The sequence below is a fragment of the Saimiri boliviensis genome, chromosome 17 (genome assembly GCF_048565385.1).
Source record: "Saimiri boliviensis isolate mSaiBol1 chromosome 17, mSaiBol1.pri, whole genome shotgun sequence".
Lineage (NCBI taxonomy): Eukaryota > Metazoa > Chordata > Mammalia > Primates > Cebidae > Saimiri > Saimiri boliviensis.
This window is the reverse complement of record NC_133465.1, coordinates 32410364-32438090: the sequence shown is the minus strand read 5'-3', so window position 1 is coordinate 32438090 and position 27727 is coordinate 32410364. Positions and strand designations below refer to the sequence as shown.

General features: G+C 44.5%; 1 long non-coding RNA gene across 1 annotated transcript; it reads right to left on the bottom strand.

Annotated features, from left to right (window-relative positions):
- Positions 1 to 964: 964 nt before the first annotated feature.
- On the bottom strand, positions 965 to 26087 carry LOC141581842 (uncharacterized). The gene is made up of 3 exons (XR_012514611.1): positions 23686 to 26087; positions 19828 to 19885; positions 965 to 2047 (listed from the first exon to the last, which is right to left on the bottom strand). It is a non-coding gene; the product is annotated as an uncharacterized LOC141581842 (long non-coding RNA).
- Positions 26088 to 27727: the final 1640 nt, after the last annotated feature.

The following is a 27727-nucleotide window of genomic DNA, read 5'->3' as shown; positions in this document are numbered from 1 at the left end:
TTGAGACAGAGTCTTGCACTGTTACCCAGACTGGAGTACAATGGTAGGATCTCGGTTCGCTGCAACCTCTGCCTCCGGGGTTCAAGCGATTCTCCTGCCTCAGCCTCTCAAGTAGCTGGGATTACAGGTGCCTACCACCTGTAATTCTTTGTATTTTTAGTAGATATGTGGTTTCACTATGTTGGCTAGGCTGGCCTGGAGCTCCCGAGCTCGTGATCCGCCCACCTCAGCCTCCTAAAGTGCTGGAATTAAAGGTATTAGCCACTGTGCCTGGTAGAATATTTCTTTATGTACTTATTATCCATTTGTATATCTTTTCTTTTCTTTTGTTCTTTTTTTTTTTTTTTTTTGAGATGGAAAGTCTTGCTCTGTTGCCCAGGATAGAGTGCAGTGGCACAATCTTGGCTCACTGCAACCTCTACCTTCTGGGTTCAAGCAATTCTCTTGCCTCAGCCTCCCAAGTAGCTGGGATTACACGCAGCTAATTTTTGTATTTTTAGTAGAGACAAGAGTTTCATCATGTTGGCCAGGCTGATCTTGAACTCCTGACCTCAGGTGATCCGCCACCTCAGCCTCCCAAAGTGTTGGGATTACAGGTATGAGCCACCACCCTTGGCCAAAAAACAATTTTTTAAAAGACAGAGTCTTGGCCGGGCGCGGTGGCTCAAGCCTATAATCCCAGCACTTTGGGAGGCCGAGGCGGGTGGATCACAAGGTCGAGAGATCGAAACCAACCTGGTCAAAATGGTGAAACCCCGTCTCTACTAAAAATACAAAACATTAGCTGGGCGTGGTGGCGTGTGCCTGTAATCCCAGCTACTTAGGAGGCTGAGGCAGGAGAATTGCCTGAGCCCAGGAGGCGGAGGTTGTGGTGAGCCGAGATCGCGCCACTGCAATCCAGCCTGGGTAACAAGAGCGAAACTCCGTCTAAAAAAAAAAAAAAAAAAAAAAAGTCTTTCTCTGTTGCCCAGGCTGGAGTGCAGCAGTGTGACCTCAGCTTACTGCAGCCTTGACCTCTTGGGCTCAAGCAAACCTCCTACCTCAGCCACCTAAGTAGCTGGGACTACAGGCATGCACCACCACACCAGGCTAATTTTTGTATTTTTTTGTAGAGATGGGGTTTTACCAGGCTGCCCAGGCTAGAAAATAGAATGGATTTTTGTATGTTAATCTTGTATCCTGCACCCTTGCTAAACTGATTTATTAGTTATAACAGTTTTTTAATAGATTTCTTAGGATTTTCTGTATACCATATCACATCATCTGAGAATAAAGATAGTTTTACTTCTTTTTTCCCCCTGGATGCCTTTTATTTTATTTCCTTGCCTAATTGTCCTGGTTAGAACTTCCAGTCTGATATTGTTGAGAAGCTCTGATAGTAGTCATCTTTGTATTGTTCTTGATCTTACAGGGAAAGCTTTTATTTTTTTACAAAATAGCACACCCACCATGCACCACTAAACATAGTATCTCATACACATATTACTTAATAAAGAACACGCGTGATGTGCCATTAAGCATATCTCACACATATTTCACTAAATACATAGTGGTAGCATAGACACCATGAACAACTTAACACAGGGTCTCATACAAATGTCACCATATACATTAGAACACGCATCACACACATGTAAACAGTGTCTCATACATTTATCACTAAATATATTGCAATTGCACACATATCACATGCCTATAAATACAGTATCTTATGCCCAGATCACTAAACACAGCAGTACACATACTATATATATGACTAAAAACAGTATTTCACACAAGAGAATATACAAGCACCATTAGACACCATCACACACATAAATCACTAAATATAGCAGCACATACACCATGCAACACTAAATATAGGATTTCATACCTATATCACTAAAAACAGGTTTTCAGGTTGTCAGATTACCTGAAAATCTTTCTTTTTTCTCTTTGAGACAGTCTTCCTCTGTTGCCCAGGCTGGAGTGCAGTGGCGCGATCTTGGCTCACTGAGACCTCCACCTCCCAGGTTCAAGCAGTTCTCCGGCTCAGCCTCCAGAGTAGCTGGAATTATAGGTACCTGCCATCACGCCTGGCTAATTTTTGTATTTTTTTAGTAGAAACAGGGTTTCACTATGTTGGTAACTATGTTGAACTCCTGACCTCGTGACCCACCTGCGTCGGCCTCCCAAAGTGCTGGAATTACAGGCGTGAGCCACTGCACCTCGCCCATACGTTCATGTTTCTTTGCGTATCTCATATTTTTTCTTGAAGATGAAACATGCTAAATCATAAGGCAACTCTGGAAATCAGATCCACCTATCCCCAGGACTTGTCCTTTGTTCATTCAGCTTGTTGTTGCTGCTGTTGCTATTTCTTTCTTTTCTTTTGAGACAGAGTTTTGCTCCTATTGCCCAGGCTGGAGTGCAATGATACTATCTCGGCTCACTGCAACCTCTGCCTCCTGGGTTCAAGCAATTCTCCTGCCTCAGCTTCCGGAGTAGCTGGGATTATAGGCATGTGCCATCACACCTGGCTAATTTTGTACCTTTAGTAGAGATGGGGTTTCTCCATTGTTGGTCAGGCTGGTCTTGAACTCCTGACTTCAGGTAATCCGCCCACCTCGGCCTCCCAAAGTGCTGGGATTACAGGCATGAGCCATTGCGCCCGGCCTGTTTGTTTCTTAATATCCCTCCTGAACTAATTACTTTGTTTGTTTTAGTAGAGATGAGGTCTTGCTATGTTGCTTAGCCTGGCCTCAAACTCCTCCAATGAAGGGATTCTCCCACCCCGGCCTCCCAATATGCTGGGATTACAGGTGTGAGCCACTGCACCTGGCCTCTCCTGAGCGAATTCTGAAAAGTCTGTATTTTCTGTCTGTGCAGCTACTAAAGTTTCTACTCAACTACATTAATGGTGAGGTAATAACTGGACAGATTTTCTTTTTTCTTTTTTTTGAGACAGAGTTTCGCTCTTGTGGCCTAGGCTGGACAGAAATGGCGTGATCCCAGCTCACCACAACCTCCACTTCCCAGGTTCAAGTGATTCTCCTGCCTCAGCCTCCCAAGTAGCTGGGATTACAGGCATGCACCACCACGCTTGGCTAACTTTTTGTGTTTTTAGTAGAGATAGGGTTTCTCCATGTTGGTCAGGCTGGTCTCGAACTCTCGACCTCAGGTGATCTCCCTGCCTCGGCCTCCCAAAGTGCTGGGATTACATACAAAAACCACATCACCCGGCCAAATTTGCTTAATTGCCTTGAACCAATAAGCGTCACAGCTTTTGCCAAGGGGCTCAGTGTGTATGTTGGATGACACCTGCAATGCTCTAGGAGGCAGTTTATAACTCTCCCTTATCCCTCACTTCCTGTTTGTGAATAGCCTCAAGGTCAACCAGAGATAAGATTTGGGGCCTTCTCAGGTCTTTCTTGGGCATATACGCAGCCCTACATGTACATGTGCCCTTCTAGAGTCCTAAGAATAAGTCAGAGATTGGCCAGGCACGGTGGTTCATGCCTGTAATCCCAGAACTTTGGGAGGCCGAGGCAGGTGAATCACGAGGCCAAGAGATCCAGACCAGCCTGGCCAACATGGTGAAACTCTGTCTCTACTAAAAAATAACAAAAATTAGCTGGGCATGGTGGCGCTTGCCTGTAGTCTCAGTTACTCAGGAGGCCTAGGCAGGAAAATTGCTTGAACCTGGGAGGCAGAGGTTGCAGTGAGCTGAGATCGTGCCACTCCAGCCTGGCAACAGAGCAACACTCCATCTCAAAAAAGAAGAGAAAAAGTCAGAGATTATCAAAGCCCTCTATGGACATCTCCTTCCCCAGCTTTTCCTTTTAAATTCTTCGATCATCTTCTTGTTAGCCCTAGCTGGCATTACCACCTAGAGTTGCTGCAATGTTAAGCAATTGCAGCTGATTTGTTGTTGTTGTTGTTGTTTTTGAGACAGAGTTTCGCTCTTGTTGCCCAGGCTGGAGTGTAATGGCACGATCTGGGCTCACTGCAACCTCTGCCTCCCAGATTCAAGCAATTCTCCTGCTTCAGCCTCCAAAGTAGCTGGCATTACAGGCACCTGACACCACACCCAGCTAATTTTGTATTTTTAGCAGAGACAGGGTTTCACTATGTTGGTCAGGCTGGTCTCGAACTTCTGGCCTCATGTGATCTGCCTGCCCCGGCTTCCCAAAGTGCTGAGATTACAGGCGTGAGCCACTGTGCCCAGCCTGGGCTATTGCAGAGGTTGTGGTGAGCTGAGATCATGCCATTGCAATCTAGCCTGGGTGACAAAGCAAGACCCCGTCTCAAAAAAAAAAAAAAAAAAAAAAAATGCTGGGAGTGGTGGTTCATGCCTGTAATCCCAGCACTTTGGGAGGCCAGGGTCGGTGGATCACCTAAGGTCGAGAGTTGGAGACCAGCCTGACCAATATGGTGAAATCCTGTCTCTCCTAAAAAATACAAAAATAAGCCGTGCGTAGTGGCATTCACCTGTAGTCCCAGCTACTCAGATGGCTGAGACAGGAGGAATCACTTGAACCCGGGAGGCAGAGGTTGCAGTGAGCCACGATTGTGGCACTGCACTCCAGCCTGGGCAACAGAGCAAGACTCCATCTCCGAAATATAAAAATAAAATAAAGAGGGAAGATTACAGGAGCAAACTCTGAGTTGATGTGAGGGGATGGGATTCAGAGCACTAGTGGAAAGGTTGCCTTTGTAGAAAGAGAAGATCAATAGACCTCCTCTGATTGCATCTGTTTTCTCTAGGGATCACTAACAAAGACACCATTGAAATGAGGAGGAGATGTTAGAGAGTTGTGGGAAGAATAATATGAAATAGTGTATCCGAAAGTAGAAAAATGAATGTATTAGAAAGTGTATAGAAATAGAATAGTCTGGCTCTGTTGCAAGTTCATTTGAGACTTGAGGCCATAAATTAAAAGTGATTTAATCTGCATGGTGAAGTGATTTTGCTTACAACAGTCCCTTGTTGGGGCCCAGGTGCAGAGTAACAGGATAGCTGGGCTTCACCAGATATATTGGACTTGTATCATTCTTACTGGCTGCTCAGACTCAGAAGCCCTTCCTTAGGTATTGGAACCCTTTCCCCCATCCTAACAGGCCTGGTGAATGGCATAACCCTCCTCCCAACATCAATGCTGAAACTGCCAGATACCTACTTTCCCAACCCTCTTTGCAGCTAGGACTAAGCAGATGACCTAGGTGCATCTAATCAGAGGCACTATCTTTTTTGTTTTTCTTTTTTGAGACGAAGCCTTCCTCTGTTGCCAGGTCGGCTGGAGTGCAGTGGTGCCATCTCAGCTCACTGCAACCTCCAACTCCCTGGTTCAATGGATTCTCCTGCCTCAGCCTCCTGAGTAGCTGGGATTACAGGCATGCACCACCACACCCAGCTAATTTTGATATTTTTAGTACAGACAGGCGTTTTACCATGTTGGCCAGGATGGTCTTGATCTCATGACCTCGTGATCTGCCTGTCTTGGCCTCCCAAAGTGCTAGGATTACAGGTGTGAGCCACCATGTCCAGCCCAGATGCACTATCTTAAATTTTGCACTTGAAGCTAAGGAATAAACAGGAGCAGTGGAACACCTCCACTGGCAGTGGTAGAGATGGTGGCAGTAGTGGCAACAGTGCCAGCAGTGGCCTCCAGTTCCCAGTGCCAGCAGCAGCATCATTCCAGCTCCTACCCATCTGGAAAGCAGTAGAGGTATCCTCACCGGACCAGTTCTATGCCATAATTTTGGTTGTGGTTTTTGCTACATGACCTCAAACCTGGTTTTCCAGCTATCCCAGCAATTCATTGAGCCAATCAATGTCTATGTAATGTAAATACATCATTATAAAATGATATATGAATTATCATAAAACCACTGGATTCATTTACAAATTGAGTGGGCAAGTTCAATTTTTTACAAGCATATTTTGGAGCCTAAATAAGCAAATACAATTTGTCATAATGAATGAATTTTACAAGTTTTATGATTCCCAAACTTGTGGTTAAAGCTTGCATTCCTGTGAGATTAAACAAAAACAAAAATCCTTTTGTACTCCAACAGATTAATATCTCTTGGAGCCTCTTTACTTCCTTCTCCCTGAATACCAGTAAACACGCTGAGAGGAACTGTCATCACAGCAACAAGGAAGCAAGCAAATATAGTTTAATCATAAATTAGATCTTTGGTGACACCTGGCTAATCCCCAACAGTACTAACCTTTTCTTTTTCTTTCTTTTTTGAGACAGGGTTTTGTTCTGTTGCTCAGGCTGGAGTACAGTGGCACAATTATGGCTCACCGCAGTCTGCCAGGTTCAATGAACTATCCTTCAAACTTGTATTATTCCTACAAGGCAGTAATTAATCTTTCTCTTCTTTCTTTCCTTTCTCCTTCCTTCCTTCCTTTCTCTCTCTTTCTTTCTTTCTTTTTCTTTCTTTGAGTCTTGCTGTTGCCCAGGCTGGAGTATGTAATAGCACAATCTCAGCTCACTGCAACCTCCATCTCTAGGTTCAAGTGATTCTCCTGCCTCAGCTTCCCAAGTAACTGGGATTATAGTAGCCTACTGAGTAACAGGTGCACACCAAAATGTCCGGCTAATTTTTTTTTTTTTTTTTTTTTTTGAGACGGAGTTTCGCTCTTGTTACCCAGGCTGGAGTGCAATGGCGCGATCTCGGCTCACCGCAACCTCCGCCTCCTGGGCTCAGGCAATTCTCCTGCCTCAGCCTCCTGAGTAGCTGGGATTACAGGCATGCACCACCATGCCCAGCTAATTTTTTTTGGTATTTTTAGTAGAGACGGGGTTTCACCATGTTGACCAGGATGGTCTCGATCTCTCGACCTTGTGATCCACCAGCCTCGGCCTCCCAAAGTGCTGGGATTACAGGCTTGAGCCACCGCGCCCGGCCTTTTTTTTTTTTTTTTTTTTTTTTTTTTAAGATGGAGTTTCACCATGATGGCCAGACTGGTCTTGAACTCCTGACCTCAGGTGATCCACCCATTTCGGCCTCCCAAAGTGCTAGGATTACAGGCGTGAGCCACTGTGCCCGGCCTGTCCAGCTAATTTTCAAACATTCTCAAACAGTTTTGGCAAAAATATATTTCCTGTCCAGGCTTCTCATCAATATTACTGTGACCAATCTTTGCTGTTGTTGTTTTAAAGCAGGGTTGGATTAAAGTTTTGAGTCTTATAATTTTGAGTCTACATTTCTAGTAAGTATACCTTTTGTTTCTTTTTCTTGTCTCATTGCATATGATAGTAACTTAAGATCATATTGAATTGTAGAGGTGAGATTATTGTGGTTATCCTTTCAATCATGCAGTTGAGCTTTTCCTTCAGTGACCAGTGTAAACCCATTCTCTAGCATAGTTATAGTTCTGGACTATAGGAGAGGGTAAAGCAGGTGGAATCTGATGTGTATACTTAGTCTAACCTCTCATTTTACTTACCTTGGCTCATTGTTCTTCCTTTCACCCTCAGCAATCCCACCTTTGTTCTTCAGATCTCATACATTAGTGTTTTGTTTTTTTTTCCTAATCTCCATTTTGCAAATGAAGAATGCCAACCTCCAGAAGTCAAATAGTGGACGCAGCTAATTAGTGACTGCCAAGTCTATAACCAGAATTTTGTGGCAGCAAGTCCAAACCTTTTTCAGAATATTCTGCTATTGCTGCACTCTGTGAATTTGGTTTTTCTTCTGATCTAAATTCCTACAAGGCAGTAATCACTTTTTCTTTTTTTGAGATGGAGTCTTGCTCTGTTGCCCAGGCTAGGGTATGTAATGGCGCAATCTCAGCTCACTGCAACCTCCGCCTCCTGCGTTCGGTGATTCTCCTGCCTCAGCTTCCCGGTTAGCTTAGATTACGTGTGCCTGCTGCCGCGCCTAATTTTTGTATTTTTAGTAGAGTTGGGGGTTTCGCCATGCTGGTCAGGCTGGTCTCGAACTCCCGACCACAGACTATTCACCCACTTTAGCCTACCAAAGTGCTGGGATTATAGGCTGGAGCCACCACACCCAGCCATGAGAAATTTTTCTGTTTACATAATGCAAATCACTTAGCCAAGGAGGACAGACCTTCAATTAAATTCAGAATTAAATTAGTAAGAAAAAGTTGTTAATTGAGCTTTGAAAAAAAACCAAGCTTTTTAAAATCACTTTTTATATCAAAAAATGTTTTATTTTGGCAAAAGATTCAAATATCGTAAAAAATGAATGACTAAAAATGTAAGGTTAAAGTCATATCTTCCAGAAAAATGGGAATGTACTTTATATTAAATTTATCAGTAAATTGCTCTTTTTTGAGATAGTCTCCCTCTGTCACCCAGGCTAGGGTATGTAACGGTGCAATCTTACAAAGAGAACTTTGGCCAGTGAATTTCAGTAAACTAGATCATTTTAAATAAGCTCATTTTAAAAGTGGAATTGCATTTAGAAGGTATTTTTTTGTTACAAATTGTAAATTTTTCTCCAAAATGACTGCTAATTTACATTCCCACCAATAGTGTATAAAAGTACCCATTTCCCTACACCCTCATCCATACTGTTTATTACCAGTCTTTAAAATTTTTTGGAATCTAATAGGTGAAAATTGATGTGAAGTCTTCTTTTTTTAGACAGCCTGTTGCTCAGGCTGGAGTGTAGTGGCACGATCTTGGCTCATTGCAACCTCCACCTCCTGGGTTCAAGTGATACTCCTGCCTCAGCTTCCCGAGAAGCTGGGATTACAGCCACCATGTTTGGCTAATTTTGCATTTTTAGTAGAGACAGGGTTTTGCCATGTTGGCCAGCCTGGTTCTGAACTCCTGGCCTCAAGGTATCCACCTACCTTAGGCTCCCAAAGTGTTGAGATTACAGGTGTGAGCCACCACACCCGGGCAATGTGATCTTTTGATGTAACTCCATCAAGGTGGGAATTTTGTTTTGTTTCCTTTTTTGTTTTATTTGTTGTAGTTTTTTTTTGTGTTTTTTTTTGGGTTTTGGGGTTTTTTGCACTTCCTTACTTTCTGGGAGTACAAGACACTCCAGTTTCATTTCATGTATTTCCTTTCCCAGTCCTAAATAAGACATTTCTCCAAGAATCCCTGATTTCTTTAGTAGAGAAAGGATTTGGAAACCAAGATAAAGGTTCTAATTGTGCCTGCCCATCACTACTGAAGTGTCATTTCTTTTTTTTTAGACAGAGTCTCACTCTGTCATCCAGGCTGGAGTGCAGTGGCACAATCTCAGCTCACCTCAACCTCCACCTCCCAGGTTCAACCAATTCTCCTGTCTCAGCCTCGTGAGTAGCTGGGACTACAGGTGTGTGCCACCATGCCCAGCTAATTTTTTGTAGTTTTAGTAGAGATGAGGTTTCACAGTGTTAGCCAGGATGGTCTTGATCTCCTGACCTTGTGATCCACCCGCCTCGGTTTCCCAAAATACTGGGATTACCTGCATGAACCACCGCACCTGGCCTGAAGTGTCATTTCTTTTTTTTTAATTATTATTATTTTTGTTTTTGAAGTGTCATTTCTTTTAGGCTCTCTCGGATGACAGAACAAAGAAGATATGTGTATACCAACCTGTGTATATGCACATATACATAAAGATTTCTATTATAAACATGTATATCTATCTTTTTTTTTTTTTTTTTTTTTGAGACGGAGTTTCGCTCTTGTTACCCAGGCTGGAGTGCAATGGCACGATCTCGGCTCACCGCAACCTCCGCCTCCTGGGCTCAGGCAATTCTCCTGCCTCAGCCTCCTGAGTAGCTGGGATTACAGGCACGTGCCACCATGCCCAGCTAATTTTTTTTTTTTTTTGTATCTTTAGTAGAGACGGGGTTTCACCATGTTGCCCAGGATGGTCTCGATCTCTCGACCTCGTGATCCACCCGCCTCAGCCTCCCAAAGTGCTGGGATTACAGGCTTGAGCCACCGCGCCCGGCACATGTATATCTATCTTAAGCTAATCATAAATTCATATGGATATCCATACCCAAATCCATTGCCACATGAATAGTTCTACACTCCTCCCTTTGATGTTCTGTAAATTCCTACTCCAAGGGTGAGAAAACTGGCTGCCACCATTAGGCATCTGTTTACTTAATTGTTCAGTTTTGATATACATGTATCATAGTATCATAATTGTTTTTTTTTTTTTTTTTTCTTTTAGAGACGAGGTCTCACTATGTTGCCCAGGCTGGAGTGCAGTGGCTATTCACAGGCACAATCCCACTACTGATCAGCATGGGAGTTTTGACTTGCTCCATTTTCAACCTGGGCCGGTTCACCCCTCCTTAGGCAACCTGGTGGTCCCCCACTCCCGGGAGGTCACCATATTGATGCTGAACTTAGTGCGGACACCCGATTGGCATAGCACACTACAGCCCAGAACTCCTGGGCTCAAGTGATCCTCCCACCTCAGCCTCCCGAGTAGCTGGGACTATAGGCATGCGCCGCTGTGCCCAGCCATAATTGTTAACCTATATCTATCTGTGTTAGAAACAAATTTATCAACCAGAATTCAGTCTTACAGTTCTTTTTGCTTTTTGTCTTACAGACTCCACTCATTTCCAGAGTTACTTAGGTTAGCACCTTCTTCCACACCCTCTTTTCAGTGGGATTGTTTCATTCATTTGTAATATACTTAGTCTCCTATTGGAGCCTGAATTCCTTCCTGGGATTCCCTGATCACCTAAATGATGTTTAAAATTTGTATACATTGGCCAGGCATGGTGGCTCATGCCTGTAATCCCAGCACTTTGGGAGGCTGAGGTGGGCTGATCACCTGAGATCAGGAGTTTGAGACCAGTCTGACCATCATGGAGAAATCCCGTCTCTACTAAACTAGCTGGGCATGGTGGCACATGCTTGTAATCCCAGCTACTCCGGAGGCTGAGGCAGGAGAATCACCTGAATCCATGAGAAATAGGTTGCGGTGAGCCAAGATTGCACCATTGCACTCCAGCCTGGGCAATAAGAGTGAAACTGTCTCCAAAAAACAAGACAAACAAACAAAAAGAGTGATTACTACTTACCAGACACTGTTTTAAGTATTGGGGTATACCCTGATGAAAGAGACAATGTCCTTGTTCTCATGGAGCATATGTCTAGTGGAGAAGATGTAATACATAAGCAAGAAATAAATAAGGCGCGGTGGCTCACACCTGTAATCCCAGCACTTTGGGAGTTGAGGCTGGCAGATCACCTGAGGTCTGGAGTTTGAGACCAACCTGGCCAAAAGGGTGAAACTCTGTCTCTAATAAAAATACAAAAATTAGCTGGGCCTGATGGCAGGCGCCTGTAATCCCAGCTACTCGGGAAGCTGAGGCAGGAGAATCCTTTGAACCCAGGAGGCGGAGGTTGCAGTGAGCCGAGATCGAGCCATTGCACTCCAGCCTGGATGACAGGGTGAGACTCTGTCTCAAAATAAACCAACAAACAAATAAATAAATACTTGTTCAGTTAGTTAGTGAGTGAATGAAGGCCTTCAAGATCAGACACTTGCCAATTTGCCTAGCCTTTCCTCACCACATCCCAGCTCCCAATGCCATTTCACCCTAAGTGCCCAATATCCAGACTAGTCAGTGCTCCTTCAAGGTATTTCTAGTCCATCTGTCTGACCTTGGCACACCTCTCTCAGTTTATTCCTACTAACCCTTTGACTCTTGAGTCTGAATGGAATCTCTTCTAACAAACCTTCCCTGACCCAACCTCTCCCAGTTCTGGGCTGAAGATCCCTTTGGAGCCCTTTTCATAGTGTTCGTAATTTTTAGTTTTATTTTTTGGTGTCCACTCCTTGAAGGCAGGATGTAGGCCTGCCACCAGGGCTTCAGTGAATATTTGCTAGATGAATGAATACGTGGATGAAAGAATAAAACACTCGGCTTAGGCCGGGTATTCAGGCACCAGTTTACTATTATGATGTCAATCAAAGGCTCGCAGATTCCTCATTAGGCAGGATAAAGTTTACAAGAATCCATCACTTAGGGATGTTAGTCATTCTTCAAGGCTCCAAACTGCCTCTGGCCTTGGGTTTGGCACTTATCTTTCTCTGGACCAAGCTGTCTCCTACCACACACCCCTCTCCTCCCTTCTTTGTCTTCAGATTGCAGGCTTGTACCCTGAGGGCTGTCTAAGGCAGCAATGATCTGGATCTACAGACTTGGTGAAGGCCCAATCCCTAGTCTCTTGCCTTGAAGATACATAGGAAGTCAACCAGTTAGCTAGATTCCTGTCACCTGATGGGATCATCTGTTAATCAGGGCATGGTGGTAGGAAAAGCATTTTGGGAGTAAACTGAAGTAGGACCCAGGTGGAAAGGAAGTGGACCGGGAAGTCAGGCACTGACTCCAGACTTTTTTTTTTTTTTTTTTTTTTGAGACGGAGTTTCGCTCTTGTTACCCAGGCTGGAGTGCAATGGCACGATCTCGGCTCACCGCAACCTCCGCCTCCTGGGTTCAGGCAATTCTCCTGCCTCAGCCTCCTGAGTAGCTGGGATTATAGGCACGCACCACCATGCCCAGCTAATTTTTTGTATTTTTAGTAGAGACGGGGTTTCACCATGTTGACCAGGTTGGTCTCGATCTCTCGACCTCGTGATCCACCCGCCTCGGCCTCCCAAAGTGCTGGGATTACAGGCTTGCGCCACCGCGCCCGGCGACTTTTTTTTTTTTTTTTTTTTTTGAGATGGAGTCTTGCTCTGTTGCTAGGCTGAAGTGCAGTGGCACATTCCCAGCTCACTGCAACCTCTGCCTCCTGGGTTCAAGCGATTCACCTGCCTCAGACTCCCAAATAGCTGGGACTACAGGCATGCACCACCATGCCCAACTAATTTTTTTTTTTTTTTTTTTTTTTTTTGAGATGGGGTTGGTCAGACTGGTCTCGAACTCCTGCCCTCTGGTAATCTACCCACCTTGGCCTCCCAAAGTGCTGGGATTACAGGCGTGAGCCACCGCGTCCAGCCTTTAATTTTTTTTATTTTTTTTTATTTTCTAGTAGAGACTGGGTTTCACTATATTGGCCAGGATGGTCTTGATCTGTTGACCTTGTGATCCGCCTGCCTCCGCCTTCCTCCACCTCCCAAAGTGCTGGGATTACAGGCAGTTTTTATTTTTTATTTTTTTGAGACAGAGTTTCACTCTTGTTGCCCAAGCTGGAGTGCAATGGCACAATCTCGGCTCACTACAACCTCTGCCTCCCAGGTTCAAGTGATTCTCCTGCCTCAGCCTCCTGTGTAGCTGAGATTACAGGTACACGCTACCACGCCTGACTAATTTTGTGTCTTTTTAGTAGAAATGCGGTTTCACCATGTTAGTCAGGCTGGTCTCAAACTCCTGACCTCAGGTGATCTGCCCACCTCAGTCTCCCAAAGTGCTGGGATTACAGCGACTGGCCTAAGCTCTTTTAATTAAGTCACAGGGCAGGAAGAATGTTCATGACTTGTATCATAACTACAGAGAAAGAAGGCAGACCAAAGGAGGAACTTGACTTTAGAAAGAAAATAGTTCTTGGCTTGGGCAAGGTAAAGGTGGTGCCCCTGAGATCAGCAGGAAGAGCTGGCCCCTTGGGGCCTCTTGCAGTCCTGAAGGCCAGTCGGGCGCAGGACCAGAATCACGGGCCCCTTTGCTGAGTGAGTGGGGCTGACTGAGTGGTTCTTTTCCATAAGCAGGAACACCCAGCTGTGGTCAGCAGAAAGAGTATGGTCACAGGACCCCATCCTCAGGGGAGAAACCAGAAAGCAGCAGAAATAGCATGATTTTTTTTTTTTTTTTTTTCAAGCTTCCAAGAGCCTTCTTTGCCTTGGATTTGGTTCATCAAATGACTGCTTTGGGAGCTAGGGGATGGGCCCTAAATTGTCACGGATCCAGTTGCTTCTCCCTCTTCTGTTTCTAACCTCTCCTTCATTTCCAAATGACCCCCTTCTTTCATCTCTAGAATCCACCTCCACCACTCTAGTGGGTCCATTGCCCACACTCCTTGCTTTGGCCTCCAAACCATTCCAGATCCTGCTGACAGTGTTGGCTTCCCACAACTTACTCCTGTCTGAAATGCTCGGGTGCTGGCCCATCACTGGGGGATGTTCTACACCCCTTGGTCTGGCTTCTGAGTCCTTCGTGTTCTGACACTCACCCTTCCCAATGCCAGATTCATCTTTCTTTCTTTATTATTTTTTGACAGCTTTATTGAGTTATGATTGACATGAAATAAATTGCACACATTTAATGTGTACAATTTGAAAAGTCTTGACATCTGTATATACCCATAGAATCATCACTACAATCACAATAAAGAACATACCCTTCATCCCAAAAGTTTCTTCCTGAGCCTTTGTAATCCTGTCTTCCCATTTACCCCCAGACCCTCACCTCCAACCTCCTACAACAACCACTAATCTGCTTTCTGTCACTGGGATTAGTTTGCAGCTTTTGAAGTTTTTTTTTTTCTTTTTTTGAGACAGAGTTTCACTCTGTCACTCAGGCTGGAGTGCCAGGGCATGATCTTGACTCACTGCAATCTCCGTCTCCTGGGTTCAAGCAATTCTCCTGCCTCAGCCTCCTGAGTACCTGGGATTACAAGTGCCTGCCACCAAGCCTGGCTGATTTTTATATTTTCAGTAGAGTCAGGGTTTCACCTTGTTGGCTAGGCTGGTCTCGAACTCCCAAACTCAGGTGAGCTGCCTGCCTCAACCTAGAAAAGTGCTGGGATTATAGGTGTTAGCCACTCCACCCAGCCTGCTTTTGGAGTTTTCTATAGAAATGGAATCATACAACATGTGCTCCATTTTTTTCTGGCTTCTTCCAGTCAGTATTATTATCCTGAGATTTGTTCATGCTGTTCTGTGTATCAGTGGTTCATTTCTTCTTCTTGCTGAGTGGTAGTTCATTGTATGAATGTACTGCAACTCATGACTACCAATCTGTGACTAACAATGTTGAGTATGTTTACATGTGCTTGTTTGCCACGTGTGTCTTTGATGAAGTGTCCGTTCAAATATTTTCCCCATTTTCCTTTTTCTTTCTTTTCTTTTTTTTTTCTTTTTTCTTTTTTTTTTTTTGAGACAGAGTCTTGCTCTGTTGCCCAGGCTGGAGTGCAATGGCACAATCTTAGCTCATTACAACTTCCACCTCCTGGGTTCAAGTGATTCTCTGCTTCAGCCTCCCAAGTAGCTGGGATTATAGGCACCCACCACCTTGTCCAGCTGATTTTTGTATTTTTAGTAGATATGGGGTTTCACAATCCTGCTCAGGCTATTCTTGAACTGATGACCTCATGATCCACCCACCTCAGCATCTCAAAGTGCTGGGATTACACATGTGAGCCACCGTGCCCGGCTTATTTTCCCCATTTTTATATAGATTGTTTTTCTTATTGAATTTTGAGTCTTTTATAAATTCTGTACACAAATCCTTATCAGATATGTGATTTTCAAACATTTTCTTCTAGTCTGTGGCTTGTATTTTTATTCTCTTAACAGTGTCTTTTGAAGAGAAGTTTCAACTTTTGATGAAGCTCAATTTATTGATTTTTTTCCCTTTATAAATAGTGCTTTTGAAATAGTGTTTTTCTCTTTATAAATAGTACTTTTGAAATAGTATCTAAGGAATCCTTGCTAAACTTAAGGGCATGAAGATTTTCTCCTGTGTTTTCTTCTAGAAGTTTTATAGTTTTAAGTTTTACATTTAGCATTTAGTTCTATGATTTTTGTTTATTTTTTGGGGGGGTCTTGCATATGGATGTCCTATGATTTCAGCATTATTTTTTAAAAAGACTATTCTTTCTTCACTGAATTGCCTTTACACCTTTGTTGAAAATCAGTTGACTATATATATATATATATATATATATATATATATATATATATAACTATTTCACTGTGCCCAACCTGCAATTTAGTTTTATATGACTATTCTGTTTCAATGACCTATTTAAATAATTGAAAACTATCCTTTTTCCAGTGAATTGACTTTGCACCTTTGTTGAAAATCAACTGACCATATATGTGCAGGTTGATTGCTGGACTTTCTGTTCTGTTTCACAGATCTATTCATGTATTACCTTCAACAATAATACATTGTTTTTATTACTGTAGCTTTATAAGAATTCTTGAATCAAGCAGTAAGTCCTCCAACTTATTATTCTTCAAAGTTATTTTGGCTATGCTAGCTCCTTTGCATTTCTATACAAATTTTAGAATCAGCTCATTCTACCAAATAAAACCCACCAAGGTTTTGATTGGAACTGTGTTGATTTTGTGGATCAATTTGGGGAGAATTGAAATCTTACTGAGTCTTCTGATCCATGAATATAATATAGCTTTCATTTTGACTTTCCTTAAGTTTTTTTTTGGGGGGGAGCAGAATCTTGCTCTGCAATTTCAGCCCACTACAACCTCTGCCTCCCGGATTCAAGCAATTCTCCTGCCTCAGCTTCCCAAGTTGCTGGGATTATAGGCACCTGCCACCACACCTGGCTAATTTTTGTATTTTTAGTAGAGACAGGTTTCACTATGTTAGCCAGGCTGGTCTCAAACTCTGACCTCAAATGATCCCCCTAACTTGGACTCCCAACGTGCTGAAATTACAGGCATGAGCCACCTTGTCAGGCCCTTTTAGTACTTTATTATTATTTTTTTTTGAGACAGAGTTTCACTCTTGTTACTCAGGCTGGAGTGCAATGGTGTGATCTTGGCTCACTGCAACCTCCACCTCCTGGGTTCAGGCAATTCTCCTGCCTCAATCTCCTGAGTAGCTGGGATTACAGGCACGCACCACCATGCCCAGCTAATGTTTTGTATTTTTAGTAGAGACGGGGTTTCACCATGTTGACCAGGATGGTCTCGATCTCTTGACCTCGTGATCCACCTGCCTTGGCCTCCTAAAGTGCTGGAATTACAGGCTTGAGCCACCGCGCCCGGCCTGAGATACAGTTTTACTCTGTCACTCAGGCTGGAGTGCTGTGGCATGATCTTGACTCACCGCAACCTCCACCTCCTAAGTTCAAGTGATTCTCCTGCCTCAGCCTCCCGAGTAGCTGGGATTACAGGCATATACCACCACACCTGGCTCATTTTTGTATTTTTAGTAGAAATGGGGTTTATCATGTGGGCCAGGCTGGTCTCAAACTCCTGACCTCCAGTGCTCTGCCTGCCTTAATTTCCCAAAGTGCTGGGATTACAGACATGAGCCATCACGCTCAGCCACAATGTTTATTTTTTATGTCTGGCTTGCTTCACTTTAACATAACATCTTCAAGATTCATTCCTGTTATAGAATGTGTCAGAATTTACTTTCTTATTAAGGCTGAATAATATTCCATTGTATTTATTTATCTATTTATTTAGAGATGGAGTCTCACTCTGTTGCCCAGGCTGGAGTGCAGTGGCATGATCTCAGCTCACCGAAACCTCCGTTTCTCAGGTTCAAGGAATTCTCCTGCCTCAGCCTCCCAAGTAGCTGGACTACAGGTGCACACCACCATGCTCAGATAATTTTTGTATTTTTAGTAGATACAAGGTTTCACCATGTTGGCCAGGGTTAGTCTCGAACTCCTGACCTCAGGTGATCCACCTGACTCGGCTTCCCAAAGTGCTGGAATTATACAGGCGTGGGCCACTGTGCCCAGCCTCCATTGTATTTCTATAACCACATTTTGTGTATCCATTCATTCATTGGTGGATACTTGGGTTGCTTCCACATTTTGGCTATTGTGAATAACACTACTATGAACATGGATGTACAAATATCTCTTTGAGATCCTGCTTCCAATTCTTTGGAGTATAGACCCAGAAGTGGAATTGCTGCTGGATCATATGGAACCCTAATTTTTTGAGGAACTTCTGTACTGTTTTCCATAGCAGTTGTGCCATCTTACGTGCACACCAAGAGTGCACAGGCACATTCTCTCTCTCTCTCTCTCTCTGTGTGTGTGTGTGTGTGAGAGAGAGAGAGAGAGAGAGAGAGAGAAAGAGGGAGAGACACACAGAGAGAGAGAGAAATAGCCATCCTAATGGATGTGAGATATGAGTGTAAGGACTTCTTGTTTTGTCTGGTTTAACAATTAGCCAGGCAGAGCACAATGGCTCACGGCTATAATCCCAGCATTTTAGGAAGCCAAGGCAAGAGATCAAGATCATCCTGGCCAACATGGTGAAACCCTGTTTTTAATAAAAATACAAAAATGTGTATGGGCGTGGTGGTGGGCACCTGTAATCCCAGCTACTGGGAAGGCTGAGGCAGAAGAATCGCTTGAACCCAGGAGGTGGAGGTTGCAGTGAGCCAAGATGGTGCCACAGCACTCCAGCCTGAGTGACAGAACAAGACTCCGAGTAAAAAAAAAAAAAAAAAAAAAAAAAATTAGCCCATGAAGAGATGATGGTCTCCATCTGGTGGTAGAAGTGAGAATGTTTCCAAACTTTTGACAATTTATAATTTTTATGGAGCACCCCAGGAGGAGTCTGGATGAGGGTAGAGGCAGGGTTTGGCAACACCAGCCAGGATGTAACTTTTTGAGACTCTCTTCAGTTCAGGGGGTTCTGAAGTGAGTTATTCTCCCCACTCAGCTTTGGGAGTGACAAGGCAGAGACTGTGGGCAGAGCTTCCCACACCTATGTTCATAAGGGCTCTAGGAGGCCCCCACCCAGCAGGAATTCCCTCACAGACTCCCCAGAGTCTTTTTTAGGGAATCCCTGGGACTCCTTTGAGGTAACTGTCTTTTCTGGCTTCAGTTGTGGGAATGCAAAGCCCACCCAGCAGGCCCAGCCCTCAGGGCCTCCCTGGCCTGGAGAATATCAAAGGTTGCTCCCGCTCAAGGGGGCTCTCCCTTGTAGCTTTGCCTTCATCTCAAAAACTGAGAGGCGTCCTGCCCACAATCTCTGGGATCCAGCCTTGCTTTCTGACTTCTCCCTTCCTGGCTGTCCCTGAAGCAAGCCCTGAGATCTCTCATATCAAAGAAGTTCATTGCAAAATTCAGCAGGAAACCCAGATTATAGGTAACAATTTCACAGTGGAAGCTCCAGTATCTTTCAGAAACATGAGGGCTCTTGTTCTTGGTCTACAAACTGCTCCTGATGCCCTTTCTCTCTCAGAAGTTCTGCTGACCTGGCCAGGCATAGTGCCTCATGGCTGTAGTCCCAGCTATTGGGAGGCTATGGTGGGAGGCTTGTTTGAGGCCAGGAGTTCGAGGCTGCAGTGAGCCGTGATCATGCCACTGCACTCCAGTCTGGGCAACAGAGTGAGACCGTCTCAAAAAAAAAAAAAAAAAAAAAAAAAGCCAGGTGTGCATGGCTCGCGCCTATAATCCCAGCACTATGGGAGGCTGAGGCAGGTGGATCACGAGGTCAGGACATCAAGACCATCCTAGCCAACAGGGTGAAAGCCTGTCTCTACTAAAAATACAAAAAAATTAGCTGGGCATGGTGGCACGCACCTGTATTCCTGGCCATTTGGGAGAGACAGGAGAATCATTTGAACCCGGGAGGCGGAGGTTGCAGTGAGCCAAGATCATGCCACTGCACTCCAGCCTGGTGACAGAGGTAGACTCCATCTCAAAAAAAAAAAAAAAAAAAAAGGAGTTCTACTGATTCTTCTTTTGAATTTCTCAGCCTCAGCCATCTCTCATATAGAGAGAAGTTTGGGTTTCATCAAAAGGCTGTGCATTATATAAACCCTAGAGCAGCACTAGGGACTGGTTTTGTGGCACCAGGACTGATTTCATGGAAGACAATTTTTTGCTGGACCAGGGGGCAGGGCAACAGGGTATGGTTTCAGGATGATTCAGGCACATTACAGTTAATGTGCCGTTTATTTCTATTATTATTACATTGTCATTATAATGAAATAATTATACAACTCACCATAACGTAGAATCAGTGGGAGCCCCGAACTTGTTTTCCATCAACTAGACAGTTGCATCTAGGGGTGGTGGGAGACAGTGACAGATCATCAGGCATTAGATTCTCATAAGGAGTGTGCAACCTAAATCCCTCACACTTGCAGTTCACAATGGGGTTTGCACTGCTATAAGAATCTAATGCCGCTGCTGATCTAACAGGAGGTGGGGCTCAGGCAGTCATGAGAACGATGGGGAGTGGCTGTAAATACAGATGAGGCTTCTCTGTGCATCCCAGTTCCTAACAGGCCACAGACCTGACCCCTGTTCTAGAGGATGTCTTTCTGGGTTATCTGATCCCAATTCTCTGTAAAGTATGGATAACTGATTGCAATGCAAAAATAATTCTTGTTTATAGATGTGGATATTCTGCCCTGTCCTGTAGAAGTTGCATTGACTTTCTTCCCCACCCTGGTTTGCTTACATTTGCTCGTCCTATTACCAAAATGAACTTGGGTCAGTCTGCCTGAAGCAACAAAGCTAACTACTGACATGACGATTGCAGCCAGAGAAAGTGGGGCATTTATTATAGGGAGCCAAGCAAGGAGAATCTGGCAGCTCATGCTTAAAACCTGAAGTCTCCAATGGCTTACAGACAATGGTCTTTATTTTTAATTTTTGTTTATTTATTTATTTTTGAGTCAGGGTCTTGCTCTGACTCAGGCTGGAGTGCAGTGGTACGATCTTGGCTCACTGCAACCTCCACCTCCCAGGTTCAAGCAATTCTTCTGCCTCAACCTCCTGAGTAGCTGAGGTAATAGGCATGTATCACCACACTGGGCTAATTTTTATATTTTTAGTAGAGATGGGGTTTCATCACATTGGCCAGGCTGGTCTTGGACTCCTGACGTCAGGTGATCCACCTGCCTCAGCCTCCCAAAGTTCGGGGATTATAGGAGTGAGCCACCACACCCGACCAGGCAAGGATTTTTAAAGGCAGAAGTTACAGGCAAAGTTGTAAATCAATACATACAGCCTATATATTGATTTTACCTAAAAAGGCAGGGCATCTCAAAGGGAAGGGGCCACAGGTCATAAGTGCGTTCAAATATTTTCTCATTTGCAATTGATTCAGGAAGCAAAGCTTTGTCTAAAAATTTGGGGGTCAGCAGAAAAGAATGTCAGCTCTGGCTCCTGGGCATGACTTCCTCCAGGCCCCTCAGGAAGAAATTTAGAACAAAGACCAGAAGTCAGAGTTCAGTTCTCAGCTGCCCTTATCTAAAGTCTACAGGCCAGCAGATCCATTTGGTGGGTGTCCAGGTTTCTAAAAAACAACTCAGAGACATAGGTAACAAAACATCTCTCTCTAACCTTGGTGTTTGTTCGTTTGTTTGTTTGTTTTTGAGACGGAGGAGTCTTGCTCTGTCACCCACGCTGATGTGCAATGGCGTGATCTCGGCTCACTGCAATCACTGCCTCCTGGGTTCAAGTGATTCTCCTGCCTCAGCTTCCTGAGTAGCTGGGATTACAAGCGCCCATCACCATGCCCAGCTAACTTTTTTTGTATTTTTGGTAGAAACAGGGTTTCACCCTGTTGGTCAGTCTGGACTCAAACTCTTGGTCTCATGATCTACCTGCCTCCACCAAAGTGCTGTGATTACAGGTATGAGACATTGCACCTGGCCGAGGCCTGATCTTTTATAGTTACAGAGTCCTCTAATGAGAACTGATGGTGGAAGAGTGTGCTTGTTGGTATCTTTATCTGGTTGGATGCAGTTTTTTGTTCGTTTGTTAAGGAAAACATCTTATCCTAGTTGGCAAAGTGCTGTATGAAATATAAAAGGGAGTGTTTTTCTAAGATGGAGTTAGTTTCTTCAAGGGTGCTGTATACGAATCTGAATACTTTTCTGGTGGGTTCCTGTGGGGAAAGCCAAAATTAGGCAAGATTTCACAGGTTCTCAGAGCCTGGACCTTTTTTATTGTGCATGATTTTAAAAAATAACCCTTCTTTCCTCCTACTCTACCCCCTTAGCTCTCAATCAAACAAAAAACAATGACTGTGACCTCACCTTGGATAAGGCTTCAAGGACCAGAATGGAGGAGATGGAAGGATATTTGCTATTGTTGTATAAGGATTGTTTTGGTAGCAAATGATGGCAGCCTTCCTTGAATTGGCTTAGACATAAACAAGAAAGTACTGAGGCCGGGTGCGGTGGCTCACATCTGTAATACCAGCACTTTGGGAGGCCGAGGTGGGTGGATCACCTGAGGTCAGGAGTTTGAGACCGGCCTGCCAACATGGTGAAATTCTGTGTCTGCTAAAAACTACAAAAATTAGCCGTGTGTCGTGGCACATGCCTGTGGTCTCAGCTACTCAGGAGGCTGAGACTGGAGAATTGCTTGAACCCAGGAGGGGGAGGCTACAGTGAGCCGAGATCACACCACTGCACTCCAGCCTGGGTGACAAAGTGAGAGTCTCGAAAAAAAAGTACTGGGAGACTGCTGCAGGTGTTAAGGCTGTATTCACTTCCTGTTTCTGCTGCAGCAAAATATCACACGTTTGATATTCTCTTACAGATCTGGAGGTGCTAAGGTTTAGCAGTCTGAAATGTGAAATACAGGTTCTTTCTGTAGGCTCTAAGGAAGAAGTTATTTCCTTGCCTTCTTTACCTCCTAGAGGCCTCCTGCATTCCTATGTGGGAGTGGGAAGTGAAAACAGGAATATGGCAGCTCTGACCAAAACCAAAAAAAAAGGTGATTGATAAAGAAGGTGGGCTATGGGGGACATTTTCTCAAAAGAAAGGATTGCTATTCATCAAAGAAGGAGTGAAGGCTTGGGAAGAGAAAGCAGGTGTGCACTCAGCTGTGATAGAAAGGCCAACCAGGTACACTGTTTGCAGCAAGATGGGCATTAGGCTTTGCCCCTGGGGCTGTGGAAGTGGAGCAGGAGGGTAGTGAAAAAGTTGTTCTAGCCAGTACGGATGTATAACAAGTTACTCCAAATCTTGTTGACTTAAAATAGCCACTTGGTTTACTCATGATGTTGTGGGCCAGGAATTTGTGAAGGACTGAGCCAGGCAACTCTCACTCAGCATTTCCCTAGCAGCTGCTCAGATGTCATCTGAAGGCCCAACAGGGCTGGACGTCCAAGCTGGCTTACTCACATGGCTGGCTGCTTACACCGGCTGTGGCCTCGTAGCTCAGCTGGGGCTGCCAACCCAGAGCTCTACATGGCCTCTCCAGCATGGCAGGGTCTCGGAGTAGCTGGGCCTCTTACGTGGTGGCTGGCTTCCCCCTGCCCACTGAGTGGGAGTCTTAAGAGGACAAAGTAGAAGCTGCATAATTTTGCATCCTTAAAAGTTAAGCAGTTTCCTTTCCCCTACATTCTGTGGAGGCAGGAAAATCTCTTGAGTCCAGGAGTTTGAAACCAGCTTGGGAAACACACTGAAACATCATCTCTACAAAATAATTAAATATTAGCCAGGCATGGTGGTGCATGACTACAGTCCTAGCTACTTGTTCTGCATAATGCCAAGGAGGGCCCAGGCTGGGTGCTGTGCTTGTGAGTCCTTGGATCAAGCTCCATCTGCTCACGGAGAACTCCCTATCGACTGCCAGCAGCTACCAACACTCCCAGAAAATCCAGTTTCTTACCCAAGTGGAAGAATGAGGAGGTACTAACCTTTCAAGCTGAAAAAAATGACTTAGATTTGTCCCCATTTATTCTCCTTAATAAATACATTTATAGGCCAGGTGAGGTAGTTCACAACCATAATCCCAGCACTTTGGGAGGCCTAGGCAGGAGGATTGATTGAGACCGGCCTAGGAGGAAACATGGCAAAACCCATCGCTACAGAAAACACACACACACACACACACACACCTGATGTGGTGGTGCATGCCTGTTGTCTCAGCTACTCAGGAGGCTGAGGATCACTTGAGCCCAGGAGTTTGAGGCTGCACTGGGCCATGATTGCATCACTGCTCTCCAGCCTGAGTGACAGGGTAAAGACCATCTCAAAAATAGATGAATAAATAAATAAATAGCCAAGCCACAGAAAATAATTAAGTATTACAACTGGTAAATCACAAGAATTATGGTTGATATGGCTCCCAGTCATTTGAATAATGGGACTAGTGGACTCATGTTTGGCAATGAAGAGGAGAGAAGGTTCAAGGCTGAGAGCTGAAATCACTACTGTCTCTACATCCCTGTCCCGGGAGAAAATACAATGCCCAGCCTTTACCAGCTCCTAACACTGCCTGCATTTCTTGGCTGGAGACCCCTTCTTCAGATCTCCCCAGTCTCTTGCCTCTGCCAGCATGTCCCCTGCCACTGACCCTGACTCTCCTGCATCCCTCTCAGAAGGACCTTGTGATGACATAAGGTCCACATGGATAATCCAGCAGGACTTCCCCACTTCAAAATCCTTAGTCATATCTGCAAAGTCCCTTTCACCATATAAAATAACATATTCTTGGGTTCTGGGGATTAGGGGCCCAATGCTCTTAGTACCTTTCATGAGAATCTTTACCTCCAGAAATGGGGAGAAGTGGTGAGGGACTCCCTTCATACACAAGAGGTAGCTGCCCCCGTCACACCCCCAAATATTTACACACTTGCCTTTTTCCATCTGAGCTGGAAAGATCCCACCTGAATGACATGGAGGCCAAGGTGAGGAAAGGCAGAGGAGCTGCAGCACCTGCTTGGCTATTATAGAGGACAAACAAAGCAGCCAAGGTTGCTTAGTGATGACTTCCGGTTCCACCTGAACGCTTTGGCCTCACATACAGCTCTCAGAGCTCCTTAAAGTTGAGTTCTTGTTTTTGGAATTTATGAACATACCTGGATATCCTGAAACATTAAAAAGAAGAAAATTTAAATATCTGAACATCCCACCAACTCACTTTTTTTTTGTTTTGCTTTGTCTTTTGAGACGGAGTCTGGAGATGTCACCCAAGCTGGAGTGCAGTGGCGCGATCTTGGCTCACTGCAACCTCTACTTCCCAGGTTCTCCTGCCTCAGCCTCCTGAGTAGCTGGGACTACAGGCGCACACCACCATGCCCAGCTAATTTTTTGTATTTTTAGTCAAAACAGGATTTCACCATGTTAGTCAGCATGGTTTTGATCTCCTGACCTTGTGATCCTCCTGCCTCGCCCTCAAAGTGCTGGGATTACAGGTGTCAGCCACTGCACCCAGCTGCAACTTTCCTGACATAGATTTAAGTATACGCATTTACAAATCATTATGCATGATGTTTTATGATCTGCTTCATTCACTCAATAATATGTTGTGAATATCTTTCTATGGCAATCAATATAGGATTACATCTCCAATTTTTGGTTCCATTGTATTGTATCAGATAACATATTTAACTAGTATACAACGCAGTACTAAGTTGCTTCTAATTTTTCACTTTTATAAACAAGACTACCCTAAACCTCTTTGCTATTTGTCTAGGTATCTCCTTAGGGTAAATTTCTAAAACTTGGGTTGATGAGTCAAAAGTACAGTCATTCTACATTTGGATACTCTTATAGGTTAAATTGTGTCTCCCCCCCCAAAAAAACTTGAAGTTGTAATACCTAGCAATTGTAAATGTGACCTGATTTGGAAACAGAGTCTTTGCAGGTGATCAATTTAGGATGAGGTCAATAATCCAACATGACCGGTGTCCTTTTATAAAGGAGAAGTGTGAACACAGACACAGACATGCAGGGAGGGAAGACAACATGAAGACAGCCACGCAATGACAGAGGCAGATATTGGGTGAATGCAGCTGTAAGCCAAGGGTTGCTGGCCATCACCGGAAGCTGGGAAGAGGCAAGGAAGGATTTTATCCAGAGTCTCAGAGAGAACATGGTTCTGCTGACACCTCAATTTCAGATTTCAATCAGATTTCAAGCCTCCAGGACTGTGAGACAATAATTTGCTTTTGTTTGTTTGTTTGTTTGTTTGTTTTTTTAGACAGAGTCTCACTCTGTCACCCAGGCTGGAGTGCAGTGGCACCATCTTGGTTCACTGCAGCCTCTGCCTCCTGGTTCTAGTGATTCTCCTGCCTCCTGGTTCAAGCAATTCTCCTGCCTCAGCCTCCTGAGTGGCTGGGATTGCAGGCATCTGCCACCACACCTAGGTAATTTTTGTATTTTCAGTAGAGACGGGGTTTCACCATATTAGTCAGGCTGGTCTCGAACTTCTGACCTCAAGTAATCCACCCACCTTGGCCTCCCAAAGTGCTGGGATTACAGGCGTCAGCCACTGCACCCAGCCAAGACAATAATTTTGTTTGTTTTAAGCCACCCAGATTGTGATAGTTTGTTATAGCAGCCCTAGAAAATGGATACAATTGCACAATGCCAAACTACCCCTCAGAAGGACTATGTCAGCTTAAAATCTCACCATAATAAACTCTTTATCTTATATTTTTACTACTGGTGATGTGTAATAACTTTTCATATGTTTTCTGTAATACTTAATGCTGAGTGACAGCTGTGCAAGATCATACCATTGCATTCCAGCTCGGGCAACAAGAGCGAAATTCTGTCTCAAAAAAATAAATAAATAAACTTTATTTTATTTTATTCATTTACTTTTTGAGATGGAATCACATTCTGTTGTCCAGGATGGAGTGCAATGGCACGGTTTCAGCTCACTGCAACCTCCACCTCCCAGGTTCAAGTGATGCTCCTGCCTCAGCCTCCCAAAGTGGGATTACAGGCATGTGCCACCATGCCTGGCTAATTTTTTAGTAGAGATGGGGTTTCTCCATGTTGGTCAGGCTGGTCTCAAACTCTTAACCTCAGGTGATGTGCCTGCCTCAGCTTCCTAAAGTGTTGGGATTATAGGCGTGAGCCTCTGTGCCCGGGCAAAAAAACAAACAACAACAACAACAAAACCCCGTAATAAAACCTATTAATGTTCTATTTTATGGTTTCCCTTTCTTCAGTTTTTTTTTTCTCATGATGGGGATTAATTGACATTTGTGAGTGGCACAAAGGATAACATCCTCATTTTACACATGACTTGGATGACTGAGTGAGAAGAAACAAAACAGCAGAAGGTGAGTGCCACCTGGATGTTGACAAAAGTTGAGTCATGGAATGAGGAGTGGATTAGAATCCCTTCTGAGTGTCCTCTAGCCTGATGGTCTCTGCCGCTTTAAGAGGTGAACATCTTGGCCAGGCACGGTGGCTCACGCCTGTAATCCCAGCACCTTGGGAGGCCGAGGCGGGTGGATCACGAGGTCAAGAGATCGAGACCATCCTGGTGAACATGGTGAAACCCCGTCTCTACTAAAAATACAAAAAAAATTAGCTGGGCATGGTGGCGCGTGCCTGTAATACCAGCTACTCAGGAGGCTGAGGCAGAAGAATTGCCTGAACCCAGGAGGCGGAGGTTGCGGTGAGCCAAGATCACACCATTGCACTCCAGCCTGGGTAACAAGAGCGAAAATCCGTCTCAAAAAAAAAAAAAAAAAAAAAAAAAGAGGTGAACATCTTGTGTGTCCAGCCATCCCTCTTGGGAGGTCGGGGGACCAGAATCCTGACAAGAAGAAAGCACCACAGATGACCACTAGAGGGTGCGCTTCATTCTCCTGGACGTGCTCTGGTCCAATCCAGGCACCATAAATACATAGTTGGTCTTTGTCCCCATTTCCTATCATACAACTCTTAAAATCCTTAGAATCTGGCCAGGCACGGTGGCTCACGCCTATAATCCCAGCACTTTGGGAGGCCAAGGTGCATGGATCACCTGAGTCTAGGAATCTGAGACCAGCCTGGCCAACATGGTGAAATCACGCCTCTACTAAAAATTTAAAAAATCAGCCGGGAGTGGTGGCACCTGCCTGTAATCCCAGCTACTTGGGAGGGTGAGGCAGGAGAACTGATTGAACAGGAGGCAGAGGCTGTGGTGAGCCGAGA